General features: G+C 44.8%; 1 protein-coding gene across 3 annotated transcripts in view; it reads right to left on the bottom strand.

The window, feature by feature from the left end:
* serhl (serine hydrolase like) overlaps positions 1–17,527 on the bottom strand; it is a 65,640-nt gene that overhangs the window by 2,765 nt on the left and 45,348 nt on the right. The window lies entirely within an intron of this gene.

Here is a 17,527-nt window from a genome sequence, read left to right as displayed (position 1 = left end):
AGAGTTACACACACAGGAATAAAGAGAGAGAGGAGACAGTGAGAGTTACACACACAGGAAGAGACAGTGACACACAGGAATAAAGAGAGAGTGAGAGAGTGACACACAGGAATAAAGAGGGGGAGAGTGAGAGAGTTACACACAGGAATAAAGAGAGAGGGGGGAGTGAGAGTGACACACAGGAATAAAGAGAGAGAGGAGACAGTGACACACAGGAATAGAGAGGGGGAGAGTGAGAAAGTTACACAGGAATAAACAGAGAGGAGAGAGTGAGTGACACACAGGAATAAAGAGGGGGCGAGTGAGAGAGTGACACACAGGAATAAAGAGGGGGAGAGTGAGAGAGTTACACAAAGGAATAAAGAGAGAGAGGAGAGTTACACACAGGAATAAAGAGAGGGGGGGAGAGTGAGAGAGTTGCACACACAGGATTAGAGCGAGGGGGAGAGAGTGAGACACAGGAAGAGAGAGAGGGGGGGAGGAGTGAGAGAGTTACACACACAGGAAGAAAGAGTGAGAGAGTGACACACACAGGAAGAGAGGGGGTGGGGGAGGGAGAGTGTGACACACAGGAAGTGAGAGAGGGAGTGACACACACCGGAATAGAGAGAGGAGAGAGTGACACACAGGAATAGAGAGAGGAGAGAGTGAGAGAGTTGAGTAGGAGAGGCGGCAGTAGCATAAAAAGTGGGAGAGGAGAAGGTCCAGGACACAGCCGACCTGAGCGGCGATTTAAAAAAAAACAAGGAGTGACGTCACAGGACAGCAGGATTGGTTGATGAGATTAGTTTTTTTCCCTTTAAACTAAGAGCTGGGGAATTATAACAATTACGTTATTAAATAGTAACTTAACTAGATAAACTAATGAATTAATATAACTAAAAATAATCGTTTGCTTAAAAACTTTAACTAATTAAATAAGCAAATAAATAAAGGATTCTCGAGATGGCAGGGCAGGCGGTGTGTCGGGACTGTAGTAGGTGAGAGTTTGTGGACAATGGGACTGTCCCAGAATACCGAAATGTCTCTGCCTTCAGTCACTCCGGCTCAGAGTCATTGAACTCGAGTGCGAGTTAGAGACACTCCGAAACATTCAGGTCGGGGAGGAATTTCTGGATAGTTTTATCCAGAATACTGTCACACCCCAGAGGAAAGCACAGGTTCAGGAAAGGGAGGGTTTGACTGTTAGGGCGCCGGGTAGCGAGGACTTGGGCGAGGTTGAGAAGGAGGTCCCACAGACACTGGTCCTGTCCAACAGGTACGATGTACTTGTTACCGTGAGGACAAGGAGAAAGACTGCAGGGAGGACAGCCACAATGCAGACCAAGGCACCGTGGCTCAGAAGGCTGTCCAGGGTGGGGGAAGAGCAGAATAGAAGTGTGGTAGTGATAGGGAACTCTATAATTAGGGGGATAGATAGTGTCCTCTGCAGCCAAGAACGAGAATCCTGAAGGGTGTGCTGCCTACCTGGTGACTGGGTAAGGGATATTTCGTGGCGGCTGGAGAGGAATTTGGAAAGGGAAGGACCTCGAGGATAATAATCTCTGGATTATTGCCCAAGACATGTGCAAATTGGCATAGAAACAGTCAGATCAGGAGAATTAAAACGTGGCTAAAGGGATGGTGTGGGAAAGAGGGGTTCCTTTTCATGGGACACTGGCACCAGTACTGGGACAGAAAGGAGCTGTACCGATGGGACGGGCTCCACCTGAACCAGGATGGGACCCATGCCCTAGCGGAAAGGGTAAATAGGGAGGTGGCAAAGGCTTTAAACTAGTAAGATGGGGGGAGGGATCTACAAGAAATGAAACCAGCCTAAATATAAACTAAACAGGAAAGGAGAGCATAGGAAAGAGTAAAGTAAGGGAGGACACTGATGGCCAGGAAATAAATAGAGTTATAGAACAGGAGTTTAAAAAGATGGTTAAAAATAAAGTGAGAGGAACTGCTATTAAAAATTAGTTAATCTGTCTGTACAGCAATGCACACAGTGTCCGGAATAAAATAGGGGAGCTGGAGGCAATCATGCGTTGCGAGGAACCAGACATAGTGGGGATTACTGAGACATGGCTACAGAAAACTCAGGGCTGGGAATTATACATTGGAGGGTGTAACATATTTAGAAAAGCTAGAGAGGGAAAAAGGGGCGGTGGAGTCGTTGTACTTATTAGGGATAACAAAATGGCAGTAGAAAAAAGTGATGCAGATATCAGCAAAACAGAAATAGAATCCACGTGGAAAGAGATAAAAGATAATAAAGGATCAATCACACTAATAGGGGTAGGCTGCAGACCACCTAATAGTGGAAGGGAGGTGGAGGAAGAAATATGCAAACAAACTAGAGAAATGAGTAAAAAACATAGAATAACTACCCAGATATTAATTGGACAGAAGAGGTAGGTAAAGGGGATAAGCGAATGAAGTTCCTACAATGTGTACAGGACTCCTTTCTAACCCAATATGTAAAAAGCACAACAAGGGAAGATTCGCTATTGGATCTAGTGATGGGGAATGAACCAGAGCAGATAAGTAAAAGTAGGGGAACATCTTGGCAATAGTGACCACAATATAATATGCTTTAAGATAATAATTGAGAAAGACATAAGCATGACAAAGACCAGGGTAATAGATTGGAGAAAAGCTGATTTTGAGGGGCTGAGAATAGATCATGGGAAAATAAAATGGGCAACAATATTGGCGAACAGTAAGTTAGAACAGCAATGGGAAACATTTAAAATGGTGTTCAACAGAGTCCAGGAAAAATATATTCTGCTAAAAAACAAGAACAAGCTAAACACTAATGAGACACCATGGATGAATAAAGCCAACAAGGGAAAAATTGAGGGTAAGGAAAGTGCATGGACAGCAGGGGAGAACATGATAAGGGAGAATATGAAGAGATTAGGAGAGAAGTCAAAGAAACAATTAGGAAAGCAAAGAGGAACTATGAAATTAAATTATCAAAGAACATAAAACAAAATAGTAAAATATTTTACAGGCACGTAAATAAAAAAAGGTTGGGATGGGAATAGGGCCACTAAGTGGATGGACAGGATAATACCACAGGCAGAGAGTAGACAAGGGTAATGCAATAGATGTAATTTATCTAGATTTTCAAAAGGCCTTCGAGAAGGTACCCCATAATAGACTAATGAATAAGGTCAGGAAATGAGGAGTCAGAGGACAATAGCAGAAGGGATGGCAGAGGTATTAAATAATTACTTTGCGTCAGTATTTACCAGGGAGATAGAAAAGGTGGAGATGACAACAGATGATGAGATTAGTAATGAGATAACTGCATTTAAAATAAAACGAGGAGATGTATTAAATAAACTAATGAAACTCAAAGAGGATAAAAGCCATGGTCCGGACGGATTACATCTGCACATTTTAAAAGAATCTAGGGAAGAGGTAGCAGAGGCATTACTACACATATTTAATAATTCGTTAGAAAAAAGTGTAGTGCCAGAGGACTGGTGGATAACTAACGTAATACCTATATTTAATAAGGGAGATTGAACATGTCTAGGGAACAAGTCAGCTTAACATCGGTAGCAGGAAAAATAATGGAGAATCCCTACTAAAGGAGAAAATGGAATAACATCTAGAAACTAAAAAAATAAAAAGGTAAAGTCTTGCTTGATCAACCTAATTGAATTTTTTGAAGAGGTAACAGAGAGTAGACAAGGGTAATGCAATAGATGTAATTTATCTAGATTTTCAAAAGGCCTTCGAGAAGGTACCCCATAATTGTTGTGTATGTAACCGTTTACCTTTAAGGGAACTATAGAATGTAACCGTTCGCCTTTAATAGCACTACTTTAGGGTGGCACTATCTATTGGCTCATGTATACTGTAATACCGATAGTGACCACACCAGTATATAAGGGTTGTGATACGTTAACTAGGGCAGAATCGCCCGAGCCTCTGAATAGTAAAGACGTGTTTTATTTTGTTAACAGTGGAGTCTGTGATTATTTATAATACAACCCACAGACTTAACATTGGCGACGAGTCAGGATTCGAACCCTGCGGCAGTTGTTCCACGGCGGCTTCGTCCGAAGACAGGACGTTGAAGAGAGGTTTCAATCCTCACCAGTCTGGAACCGACAGGCTGGAAGCGACAGGCATTAGGACCCTGAAGCCTCCATAACCTCGTGGGTAAGCCGCAGCGTTGGCTGCAAAGACAGGGCGATCGCAATCCCTGATAAGAGCCGCGGTGAAACGCGCGAGCGGGTAAGCCAGAGCCCGGGAGGGAGCGAGCAAGAGCCGCGCGAGCGGGTGAGCCAGAGGCCGGGGGCCGCTTTCAAGTGCGAGGCGCAGCCGGGCCATCGATCGCATCCGCTGATAAGGCCCGCACTCGGCCTGAAAGTCAGCGTCGGGGAACGGGTGATAACCGCCATTGAAGTGGGCGGAGAGCGCCGAGAAGCGCGGGAAAACCGCCATCGAAGTGGGCGGGGAGAGCGAGAAGCGCGGGAAAGCCGCCATTTTTCACGGGGAAACCGCTGAAGAAGAAGGAAGAAGCGGGGAACCGCCATCTTGGAAATTATTAAGAATTTCAGGAAAGTAATAAGATTTTTCAGAAAGGCTGGTGTGTTCTCAAGAAGAGAGGGAAAATAAGTATAAGTACAGCAATACTTGTGGTGTTCTCAAGAAGAGAGAAGAAAATTAATAATAAGTAAAGTAATACTTGTACTGTACTCGAAAAGAGAAGAAGATGCCTAAGCGAGGAAATATTAATGATTTTAATGCTGAAATAGAAGACAGGGCCACGTATGGGGAACGCATAGGAATATATTGCGTAGCCATATACGACAAGGCAATAACTTTGTTAAATTCGATGGGAGCAAAAACATACGGGCTTTTGAAACATCTAATAGCACCAGTTAAACCAGTGGACCAGACCTTCGAAGAGATCGTAACAGTGCTGAAGGATCACATGAACCCCACACCGTTGATGCTGGCTGAACGATTTAAATTTTACGCCAGAACCCAGAGGCAAGATGAAAGTAATGCGGAATACTTAGTCGAACTGCGTAAGCTAGCGAAATACTGCCAGTTTGGAGGGAATGTGACAGAGGCGCTGCGGGACAAGTTTGTATGCGGCTTGGCCAAAGAAGGAACGCAGAAGCAACTTCTGGAAGAAAACGACCTCACACTGGACAGGGCTGTCCTCATAGCTTCATCGCACGAAGCCGCAGCGAAAGGGACGGCGGAAATGCAGCTAAAGGCGGCGGCACTCGGGGTGGATCAAATTACAGCAAACACTTCCAAATGCTACCGTTGTGGAAAGACAACGCACGACCAGAATCAGTGCTGGTTTAAGAATCAAGAGTGCAGGAAATGTGGCAAACTGGGTCACATCGCGAAGGTATGCAGGTCCGGAAAGAAGACCAACAAGCAAAGGAAGCCACCACCACAAGGAAAGTACAACAAGGTGCATCAGGTGGCTGAAAAGAGTTCAGACGAACAAAATTCAGACTCAGACCCAAACAGCCAGGAGTTGGATAGTCTGAGAATCCACAATGTGGGTAAAGTAACTGATCTACAGACGATCTGGGTCACACTAAAAATAGCTGGAGTCCAAGTACGAATGGAGCTGGACACGGGATCAGCTGTATCAGTCATCAACCAAAAGGACTACCATCGACTATTCTCTCACATACCCTTAAGAAATACCAAGTTCGTATTACAGACATACACGGGGCATCGCGTATACCCCATGGGGAAAATAAGAGTCAAGGTGAGAGATAGGGGTAAAGTACACCCAAGAATGAATTTGTACGTACTACCTGAGGGAGGACCACCACTTCTAGGACGGGAGTGGATCAAGAAAATAGACATGGAATGGCACTACCGACAAGCAATGACGAGTGAGGACTCGGTGCAGACAAGCAGCTCAGACTCTGAGCCGGAAGACGATAAGTCCAGCTTATGTATGAAAAACAAGGTTAACATTAACTCACAGACTAAGGTTGGAAAATCGATGGCGTGCATAAAGACAGAGAATTCTGAGTCTGTTCAAGCTACAGACATATGCATTACGGAGGAACACCGGGCTCGAACTCAACGCTATTTCAAAGTACAACAACAATTAGAACAATTAAGTTACCGCCTCGTACAAGAGATGAAAACAATGAAAAAGTTCTATGACACCGAATGGGAGAGTCTGGAAAGACAACAGAACCTACTGGCTCAAGCAGAGAGCGACCATAGAGCCATCGTGACCAATTACCGATCACATCTCCCTGATGATGTTCAGGGGTTAGAATATTTGCATGATCTAGAGATACAGCAGAAGGGCAAATCACGCTGCACTGAGGATTTTGTTCTGCAATTAGAGACGGAGCTAGTGCAGGCAAAGTTAAGAGAAGTTGAATCACAGGGTGCTCTTAAGGAGATGCAGAAACAAATCTTGGACATGGAAAAGAGAAACGCTTCTTTACCTGATGAGAATAATGTGGCCATGTTGCAAGAGGAGCTTATAGGGGCGAAACTGAAAGAAGCTAAGCAAAGGATGTTGGAACTTGAAATGCAGAACCAAATCAGCGGTAATCAGCTATGTCAAGCAGAGAAGGAGTGCAATGGTCTACATGAGAAGGTGCAATATCTCTCAGCCCAAAATAAGGGACTACTCACTCAGTTAAATGAAAGTAAACGGGAAATGGCTGAGATGGACTGCAAGAATAAAGAGTTGATGGCAGTGAGACTTCGAGAGGCAGATAGCATAGCAGCCTTGGCTGAACTCCAACAGGAAATTGCGAAAGAAACAAATGAAGAGGAATCTTCAGGAAGCCAGGATTTTATTCCAGTTCTTCTCTACGACTCCTTACAAGCAGAGTGCGAGAAGTTGAAAAAACAGTATGAACAGGCCCAGACTACAATTCTGGAGGGGGTTAACTCAGCAACCTCCGAAAAGCTAGTTTCGTTGGAAGTATATGAGCGACTAAAGGTTGAACATGAGCAAGAAGTCCAAAGGCTGCAGGAAATTCTTGAGGAGCTCAGGGCCAAGACAGACTCATCGGTAGAAGTTCCATACATAGATGAGGATGTAGAGGTGAAAGACATGGCAGAACTCATAAAAATATGGAAGGAAGCCCAAGACAAATATGAGGCGGCAATTACCGAGGTTGACCGACTTGAAGAACAGTTTCAACTGGGAATGGGCCCTGAACATGAGCTAGAGAGCATCGAGGCGCAACTTCTCCAAGCACTGGAAGCCAAAGTACAAGAGGAAGAGAAGATGAAAGCATTGGAGAAAATGATGGATGAAATGGAGGAGTACGCTGAATTACGTCCAGGGGAACAGGAGAATGGGGAAACAGCTACTTCAGTAGAAGGATTAAATAGCCTGATAACGAAATCCCTGAAGGAAGGGAAAGGATTGAACGCACAAATGAGGCCAGGAGGGAAGGAAGGGCAGACATCCGAGGAAGAGCAGGATGAATATGATTGCTTGAAGAAGGGTTTTGACCTGTTGAGTGACACCGAATGTTATGAGGATGTGGTCTGCCCAAATTGTGATGGGAACTCCCAAAGTGCTGAAATCCTGAGGAAGCACTTAAGGTCTAAGGAACATAGAGAGTTGGTGGCGCTACAGATGGCAGCCGGGAAAAGAGCTCGGAGAGTTTCAAAAAGGCAGAAAAGAAAAAGAAGAAGCAGAAAATAATAACTGTTTAAAATATTATTACTTCTACTACCTCAGTCCGAACACTACGAAAGGTGCTAAATTTGTAAAAAAAATCCAGGGACATTATCAAGACAGCCAGTGGGTTGTATAAGTCCGCACTGCTGGTTCAACAGGACGAAAGTACAAGCTGTTAAAAAAAAAAAAAAAGGCTTTGGAGGATGCTGTCTGGAACGAATTAATACCAGAGACTGAATTTATGAACTGTTCCCACAGAGACTGAACCTGTAAACTGATTCCACTGAGAGTATGTTTGTAAACTGTTATATGACGTTGACTCCATTGAGAGTATATCTGTAAATTGTTATATGACGTTGACTCCATCGAGAGTATATCTGCAAACTGTTTATATAAAGTTGAAGATTGTATGTTTAACGGGATTCTGTAAGTAATAAGCTAGGAAGGGAGGAGTGTTGTGTATGTAACCGTTTACCTTTAAGGGAACTATAGAATGTAACCGTTCGCCTTTAAGAGCACTACTTTAGGGTGGCACTATCTATTGGCTCATGTATACTGTAATACCGATAGTGACCACACCAGTATATAAGGGTTATACGTTAACTAGGGCAGAATCGCCCGAGCCTCTGAATAGTAAAGACGTGTTTTATTTTGTTAACAGTGGAGTCTGTGATTATTTATAATACAACCCACAGACTTAACATTGGCGACGAGTCAGGATTCGAACCCTGCGGCAGTTGTTCCACGGCGGCTTCGTCCGAAGACAGGACGTTGAAGAGAGGTTTCAATCCTCACCAGTCTGGAACCGACAGGCTGGAAGCGACAGGCATTAGGACCCTGAAGCCTCCATAACCTCGTGGGTAAGCCGCAGCGTTGGCTGCAAAGACAGGGCGATCGCAATCCCTGATAAGAGCCGCGGTGAAACGCGCGAGCGGGTAAGCCAGAGCCCGGGAGGGAGCGAGCAAGAGCCGCGCGAGCGGGTGAGCCAGAGGCCGGGGGCCGCTTTCAAGTGCGAGGCGCAGCCGGGCCATCGATCGCATCCGCTGATAAGGCCCGCACTCGGCCTGAAAGTCAGCGTCGGGGAACGGGTGATAACCGCCATTGAAGTGGGCGGAGAGCGCCGAGAAGCGCGGGAAAACCGCCATCGAAGTGGGCGGGGAGAGCGAGAAGCGCGGGAAAGCCGCCATTTTTCACGGGGAAACCGCTGAAGAAGAAGGAAGAAGCGGGGAACCGCCATCTTGGAAATTATTAAGAATTTCAGGAAAGTAATAAGATTTTTCAGAAAGGCTGGTGTGTTCTCAAGAAGAGAGGGAAAATAAGTATAAGTACAGCAATACTTGTGGTGTTCTCAAGAAGAGAGAAGAAAATTAATAATAAGTAAAGTAATACTTGTACTGTACTCGAAAAGAGAAGAAGATGCCTAAGCGAGGAAATATTAATGATTTTAATGCTGAAATAGAAGACAGGGCCACGTATGGGGAACGCATAGGAATATATTGCGTAGCCATATACGACAAGGCAATAACTTTGTTAAATTCGATGGGAGCAAAAACATACGGGCTTTTGAAACATCTAATAGCACCAGTTAAACCAGTGGACCAGACCTTCGAAGAGATCGTAACAGTGCTGAAGGATCACATGAACCCCACACCGTTGATGCTGGCTGAACGATTTAAATTTTACGCCAGAACCCAGAGGCAAGATGAAAGTAATGCGGAATACTTAGTCGAACTGCGTAAGCTAGCGAAATACTGCCAGTTTGGAGGGAATGTGACAGAGGCGCTGCGGGACAAGTTTGTATGCGGCTTGGCCAAAGAAGGAACGCAGAAGCAACTTCTGGAAGAAAACGACCTCACACTGGACAGGGCTGTCCTCATAGCTTCATCGCACGAAGCCGCAGCGAAAGGGACGGCGGAAATGCAGCTAAAGGCGGCGGCACTCGGGGTGGATCAAATTACAGCAAACACTTCCAAATGCTACCGTTGTGGAAAGACAACGCACGACCAGAATCAGTGCTGGTTTAAGAATCAAGAGTGCAGGAAATGTGGCAAACTGGGTCACATCGCGAAGGTATGCAGGTCCGGAAAGAAGACCAACAAGCAAAGGAAGCCACCACCACAAGGAAAGTACAACAAGGTGCATCAGGTGGCTGAAAAGAGTTCAGACGAACAAAATTCAGACTCAGACCCAAACAGCCAGGAGTTGGATAGTCTGAGAATCCACAATGTGGGTAAAGTAACTGATCTACAGACGATCTGGGTCACACTAAAAATAGCTGGAGTCCAAGTACGAATGGAGCTGGACACGGGATCAGCTGTATCAGTCATCAACCAAAAGGACTACCATCGACTATTCTCTCACATACCCTTAAGAAATACCAAGTTCGTATTACAGACATACACGGGGCATCGCGTATACCCCATGGGGAAAATAAGAGTCAAGGTGAGAGATAGGGGTAAAGTACACCCAAGAATGAATTTGTACGTACTACCTGAGGGAGGACCACCACTTCTAGGACGGGAGTGGATCAAGAAAATAGACATGGAATGGCACTACCGACAAGCAATGACGAGTGAGGACTCGGTGCAGACAAGCAGCTCAGACTCTGAGCCGGAAGACGATAAGTCCAGCTTATGTATGAAAAACAAGGTTAACATTAACTCACAGACTAAGGTTGGAAAATCGATGGCGTGCATAAAGACAGAGAATTCTGAGTCTGTTCAAGCTACAGACATATGCATTACGGAGGAACACCGGGCTCGAACTCAACGCTATTTCAAAGTACAACAACAATTAGAACAATTAAGTTACCGCCTCGTACAAGAGATGAAAACAATGAAAAAGTTCTATGACACCGAATGGGAGAGTCTGGAAAGACAACAGAACCTACTGGCTCAAGCAGAGAGCGACCATAGAGCCATCGTGACCAATTACCGATCACATCTCCCTGATGATGTTCAGGGGTTAGAATATTTGCATGATCTAGAGATACAGCAGAAGGGCAAATCACGCTGCACTGAGGATTTTGTTCTGCAATTAGAGACGGAGCTAGTGCAGGCAAAGTTAAGAGAAGTTGAATCACAGGGTGCTCTTAAGGAGATGCAGAAACAAATCTTGGACATGGAAAAGAGAAACGCTTCTTTACCTGATGAGAATAATGTGGCCATGTTGCAAGAGGAGCTTATAGGGGCGAAACTGAAAGAAGCTAAGCAAAGGATGTTGGAACTTGAAATGCAGAACCAAATCAGCGGTAATCAGCTATGTCAAGCAGAGAAGGAGTGCAATGGTCTACATGAGAAGGTGCAATATCTCTCAGCCCAAAATAAGGGACTACTCACTCAGTTAAATGAAAGTAAACGGGAAATGGCTGAGATGGACTGCAAGAATAAAGAGTTGATGGCAGTGAGACTTCGAGAGGCAGATAGCATAGCAGCCTTGGCTGAACTCCAACAGGAAATTGCGAAAGAAACAAATGAAGAGGAATCTTCAGGAAGCCAGGATTTTATTCCAGTTCTTCTCTACGACTCCTTACAAGCAGAGTGCGAGAAGTTGAAAAAACAGTATGAACAGGCCCAGACTACAATTCTGGAGGGGGTTAACTCAGCAACCTCCGAAAAGCTAGTTTCGTTGGAAGTATATGAGCGACTAAAGGTTGAACATGAGCAAGAAGTCCAAAGGCTGCAGGAAATTCTTGAGGAGCTCAGGGCCAAGACAGACTCATCGGTAGAAGTTCCATACATAGATGAGGATGTAGAGGTGAAAGACATGGCAGAACTCATAAAAATATGGAAGGAAGCCCAAGACAAATATGAGGCGGCAATTACCGAGGTTGACCGACTTGAAGAACAGTTTCAACTGGGAATGGGCCCTGAACATGAGCTAGAGAGCATCGAGGCGCAACTTCTCCAAGCACTGGAAGCCAAAGTACAAGAGGAAGAGAAGATGAAAGCATTGGAGAAAATGATGGATGAAATGGAGGAGTACGCTGAATTACGTCCAGGGGAACAGGAGAATGGGGAAACAGCTACTTCAGTAGAAGGATTAAATAGCCTGATAACGAAATCCCTGAAGGAAGGGAAAGGATTGAACGCACAAATGAGGCCAGGAGGGAAGGAAGGGCAGACATCCGAGGAAGAGCAGGATGAATATGATTGCTTGAAGAAGGGTTTTGACCTGTTGAGTGACACCGAATGTTATGAGGATGTGGTCTGCCCAAATTGTGATGGGAACTCCCAAAGTGCTGAAATCCTGAGGAAGCACTTAAGGTCTAAGGAACATAGAGAGTTGGTGGCGCTACAGATGGCAGCCGGGAAAAGAGCTCGGAGAGTTTCAAAAAGGCAGAAAAGAAAAAGAAGAAGCAGAAAATAATAACTGTTTAAAATATTATTACTTCTACTACCTCAGTCCGAACACTACGAAAGGTGCTAAATTTGTAAAAAAAATCCAGGGACATTATCAAGACAGCCAGTGGGTTGTATAAGTCCGCACTGCTGGTTCAACAGGACGAAAGTACAAGCTGTTAAAAAAAAAAAAAAAGTCTTTGGAGGATGCTGTCTGGAACGAATTAATACCAGAGACTGAATTTATGAACTGTTCCCACAGAGACTGAACCTGTAAACTGATTCCACTGAGAGTATGTTTGTAAACTGTTATATGACGTTGACTCCATTGAGAGTATATCTGTAAATTGTTATATGACGTTGACTCCATCGAGAGTATATCTGCAAACTGTTTATATAAAGTTGAAGATTGTATGTTTAACGGGATTCTGTAAGTAATAAGCTAGGAAGGGAGGAGTGTTGTGTATGTAACCGTTTACCTTTAAGGGAACTATAGAATGTAACCGTTCGCCTTTAAGAGCACTACTTTAGGGTGGCACTATCTATTGGCTCATGTATACTGTAATACCGATAGTGACCACACCAGTATATAAGGGTTATACGTTAACTAGGGCAGAATCGCCCGAGCCTCTGAATAGTAAAGACGTGTTTTATTTTGTTAACAGTGGAGTCTGTGATTATTTATAATACAACCCACAGACTTAACAATAATAGACTAATGAATAAGGTCAGGAAATGAGGAGTCAGAGGACAATAGCAGAAGGGATAGCTGGCTGGCTTCAAAACAGAAAGCAGGGGTAAAAGGTAACTATTCAGAGTGGCAGAAGGTGGGAAGTGGTGTTCCACAAGGATCAGTGCTGGGACCACTGTTGTTCACAATTTATATTAACAGTTTAGACTTTAGAATCAAAAACACAATTTCTAAATTTGCGCACGACACCAACATTTTTTTTTGGGGGGGGGGGGTGGGAAATAGTCAATACTGAGGAGGACGGTAACAAATTACAAGAAGACATTAATAAACTTGCAGAATGGGCATAGAATTAGCAAATGAAATTCAACACAGATAAATGAGAGGTGTTACATTTTGGTAAGAAAAATAAGGAGGTCACATGTTACTTGGAAAATAAGAATCTAAATGGGGTAGAGGAGCAAAGAGATCTCGGAGTACAAATACACAAATCACTAAAAGTAGTGACACAGGTTAACAAGACCATAAAAAAGCAAACCAAGCACCAGGGTTTATTTCATCTTATTGTCCAATTAAAGAGATGCCACACACACAATGGGCTGGATTTTCATTCAGAAGTCGGGAAGGAGGCGAGACTACAACTTTCGGGATTTTCACTTGATTGACCTTGTTGAGCCCGCCTAGCAGGCTCAGCAGGCCAATTAAGGGCCACCCGGCAACAAGTGACATCACAGACTGAAATTTCATCTGTCAAGACGTGTTGACAGATGAAATATCAGTGTTTCACAGCTGTTTGAAGCTGTCAAACACTGACAGTCTTACTTCTAACTTGAGTCCTTCTACGCAGACTCAGTTAGAAATCTCGCCGGCACTGAAAGCTGAAGGCTGTCACTTTTGACAGCTCGCGGCCATTCTGCTTTCTGTGCCGGCTGAATGATGGACTCCCGAAACTTAGAGGAAAGGCTGTTAAGGTAAGTACAGGTAATTTAAACTTCTTTACACACACCAAACACACTTACCTTTGCACTCATGCACCCATCACTCACCTGAACACCGACATCTTGACCCCTCCAAGTCCTTCAACCCGACGGCCCGACTCCTCTAACTTGGCGTGGTTTGGAGCCGTTGGGAATCCCACACGACAACCTTCAAAATAGGGATTAGGCTAAAAACTGCCTGTTAACTACCTGTTAACAGGCAGTTAATTGGCACTAATCCCTTCCCGCCTCGGGTCGGCGGGGCCCAGTGCGGGGCGGGTACCCGCCTCCTTTGAAACTTACATGGTGGTGGGTTTTGGGCGGGATGGTGTCGGGACCCCCGAATTCGGGATTTTAGCCCCCCGCACGCCTAAAAGCCCGCCTCACGGCACACTGAAAATCAACCCCAATGTCCCTGTTTGCTCGGGGATCGATCTTCTGACTCCCTGACATCACTTATTTTGACACGGGTTTATTTCTAGAGGGATAGAATTGAAAAGTAGGGAAGTTATGCTAAATCTGTATCAAACCTTGGTTAGACCACACTTGGAGTACTGCGTGCAGTTCTGGTCATCATATTATAAAAAGGATATAGCGACACTGGAGAGGTTGCAGAGAAGATTTACAAGGATAATACCAGAAATGCGAGCGTGTACCTATCAGGAAAGGATGAACAGGCTGGGTCTCTTATCTCTTGAAAAGAGAAGGCTGAGGGGTGACCTAATAGAGGTCTTTATAATCATGAAAGGTTTTGATAGAGTGGATACAGAGAGAATGTTTCCACTTGTGGGGAAGAGCAAAACTAGAGGCCATCAATATAAGATAGTCACCAAGAAATCCAATTGGGAATTCAGAAGAAACTTCTTTACCCAGAGAGTGGTGAGAATGTGGAACTCGCTACCACAGGGAGTGGTTGAAGCGAATAGTACAGATGCATTTAAGGGGAGGCTAGATAAGCATATGAGGGAAAAGGGAATAGAGGGTTATGCTGACAGATTTAGATGAGGAAAGACGGGAGGAGGCTCGAGTGGAGCATAAACGCCGGCATGGACTGGTTGGGCCGAATGGCCTGTTTCTGTGCCGTATATCCTATGTAATCCCGTGTAAGCCTACGTGAACAGCAAATCTGGTCCGGAAACCATGTAATATCATCCAATGAAAAACAGTCCTCCCAACTACTGATAACATTGCCTCAAATACAGGACAGGCCCAGGGAGGTATTCAGGGTACAATCCGTAATTACACTTGAAGAGGACAAGGAATTTGCCTAAACACCTGGTTAAAGGACATGAGGGGGAATGGCCTTCTTGTTGTAGATGGGCAACAGGATCCTGGATCTGTCGATGTGACATACTCCAGAGGAACGTGTCAATGTGTGGGTTAACCTTGGGAGAGGAGGACCCCGCGTGTGTGGTAAGTGTGACTGGGTACGTACGTGGGCCTATCAGAACAGGGGTCGATATTGCGTGACCACTAGCTACACCATGTGCACGCACGGCACGGCAATTTTCCTTATTACAGGTTCTACCTTTTGCCTCACTCCCACAGAAATCACTCCGGTCGGGGGTGATACTCTCACACCAATGCGACCTCATAATGTGACGGAGATTCATGTCAATCTCACGCCACAGGGGCAAGTCCCTTTTGGCCACCCCATTCCTCCTCCACCATGGAGTCTTAAGTCCATATTAGCACAATCTCACGCCTCACTGCAACACCCGGTGAGTATGATGCAGGACAATGCCCTTATAAGAACATAAGAAATAGGAGCAGGAGAAGGTCATTTGGCCCCTCGAGTCTGCTCCACCATTCAATAAGATCATGGCTGATCTGATCTTGGCCTCAACTCCACTTTCCTGCCCGCTCCCCATAACCCTCGACTCCCTTATCGTTCAAAAATCTGTCTATCTCCACCTTGAATATATTCAATGACTCCGCCTCCACAGCTCTCTGGGGAAGAGAATTCCAAAGATTCACAGCCCTCATAGAAGAAATTCCTCTTCATTTCCGATTTAAATGAGTTGCGCCCCCTTATTCGGAAATTATGCCCCCTAGTTCTAGATTCCCCCACGAGGGGAAAACATCCTCTCTGCATCTACCCTGTCAAGCCCCTTCAGAATCTTATATGTTTCAATAAGATCCCCTCTCATTCTTCTAAACTCCAATGAGTATAGGCCCAACCTGCTCAACCTTTCTTCATAAGACAACCCCTTCATCTCAGGAATCAACCTCGTGAACCTTCTCTGAACTGCCTCCAAATGCAAGTATAACCCTCCTTAAATAAGGAGACCAAAACTGTACGCAGTACTCCAGGTGTGGTCTCACCAACGCCCTGTTCAGTTGTAACAGGACTTCCCTACTTTTATACTTCATTCCCTTTGCAATAAAGGCCAATATTCCATTTGCCTTCCTAATTACTTGCTGTACCTGCATGCTAACTTTTTGTGATTCATGTACAAGGACCCCCAGATCCCTCTGTACCTCAGCATTTTGTAAACTCTCCCCATTTAAATAATAATTTGCTTTTTTATTTTTCCTACCAAAGTGGATAATCTCGCATTTTCCCACATTAAACTCCATCTGCCAGATTGTTGCCCACTCACTTAGCCTATCTATATCTCTTTGGAGATTCTTTGCTTCCTCCACACAATTTGCTTTCCCACCTATCTTTGTATCAGCAGCAAATTTGGCTACATTACACTCAGTCCCTTCATCCAAGTCATTAATGTAGATTGTAAATAGTTGAGGCCCCAGCACTGATCCCTGTGGCACCCCATTAGTTACAGTTTGCCAACCTGAAAATGACCCATTTATCCCGACTCTCTGTTTTCTGTTAGTTAGCCAATCCTCTATCCATGCTAATATATTATCCCCAACCCCGTGAGCTCTTATCTTGTGCAGTAACCTTTTATGTGGCACCTTATTGAATACCTTCTGAAAATCCAAATACACATCTACTTGTTCCCCTTTATTCACCCTGCTCGTTACATCCTCAAAGAACTCCAGCAAATTTGTCAAACATGATTTCCCTTTCATAAAACCATGCTGACTCTGCTTGACTATATTATGATTTTCTAAATGTCCTGCTACCACTTCCTTAATGATGGACTCCAGCATTTTCCCAATGACAGATGTTAGGCTAACTGGTCGATAGTTGCCTGCTTTCTATTTCCCTCCTTTCTTAAATAGGGGCATTACATTTGTGGTTTTCCAGTCCGCTGGGACCTCTCCAGAATCCAGAGAATTTTGGTAGATTACAACCAATGCATCCACTATCCCTGCAGCCACCTCTTTTAAGACTAGGATGCAGGCCATCGGGTCCAGGGGACTTGTCCACCTTTAGTCCCATTAGTTTGCCTAGTATTTTCTCTCTAGTGATAGTGATTGTTTTAAGTTTACCCCCCCCGCACACCCCCCCACCCCAATGGCCCCTTGATTATCCATTATTGGGATGCTTTTAGTGTCTTATATAGAAACATAGAAGATAGGAGCAGGAGTAGGCCATTCGGCCCTTCGAGGCTGCTCCGCCATTTAATGAGATCATGATTGATCATCCAAATTCAGTACCCTGTCCCTGCTTTCTCCCCATATCCCTTTAGCCTTAAGAAATATAAATCGCGCCCGCGGTATCCAAAAAACGTTCAACATTCCGCTCATTAGCATCTCATTAGCGACCGTGTGACATCGAGGTCGACCAATCGTACGGCGGGTTCCTGGCGCGTGCCATCCTACAGTTGCGTATTGAGTGACTTGACGATTGACCAATCCTACGCTTCGGTGACCTGACGGTCGACCAATCGGTGCGTATGTGGGCGGGCCTTATCGTTCTGAACCGAGGTGAGTGGCCGCCATCTTGATTTTTCACGATTTTTTC

Source organism: Somniosus microcephalus, chromosome 28 (genome assembly GCF_052327205.1).
Source record: "Somniosus microcephalus isolate GS21.2 chromosome 28, FLI_Smic_1.0, whole genome shotgun sequence".
Lineage (NCBI taxonomy): Eukaryota > Metazoa > Chordata > Chondrichthyes > Squaliformes > Somniosidae > Somniosus > Somniosus microcephalus.
This window is presented reverse-complemented; position numbering and strand designations above follow the sequence as displayed.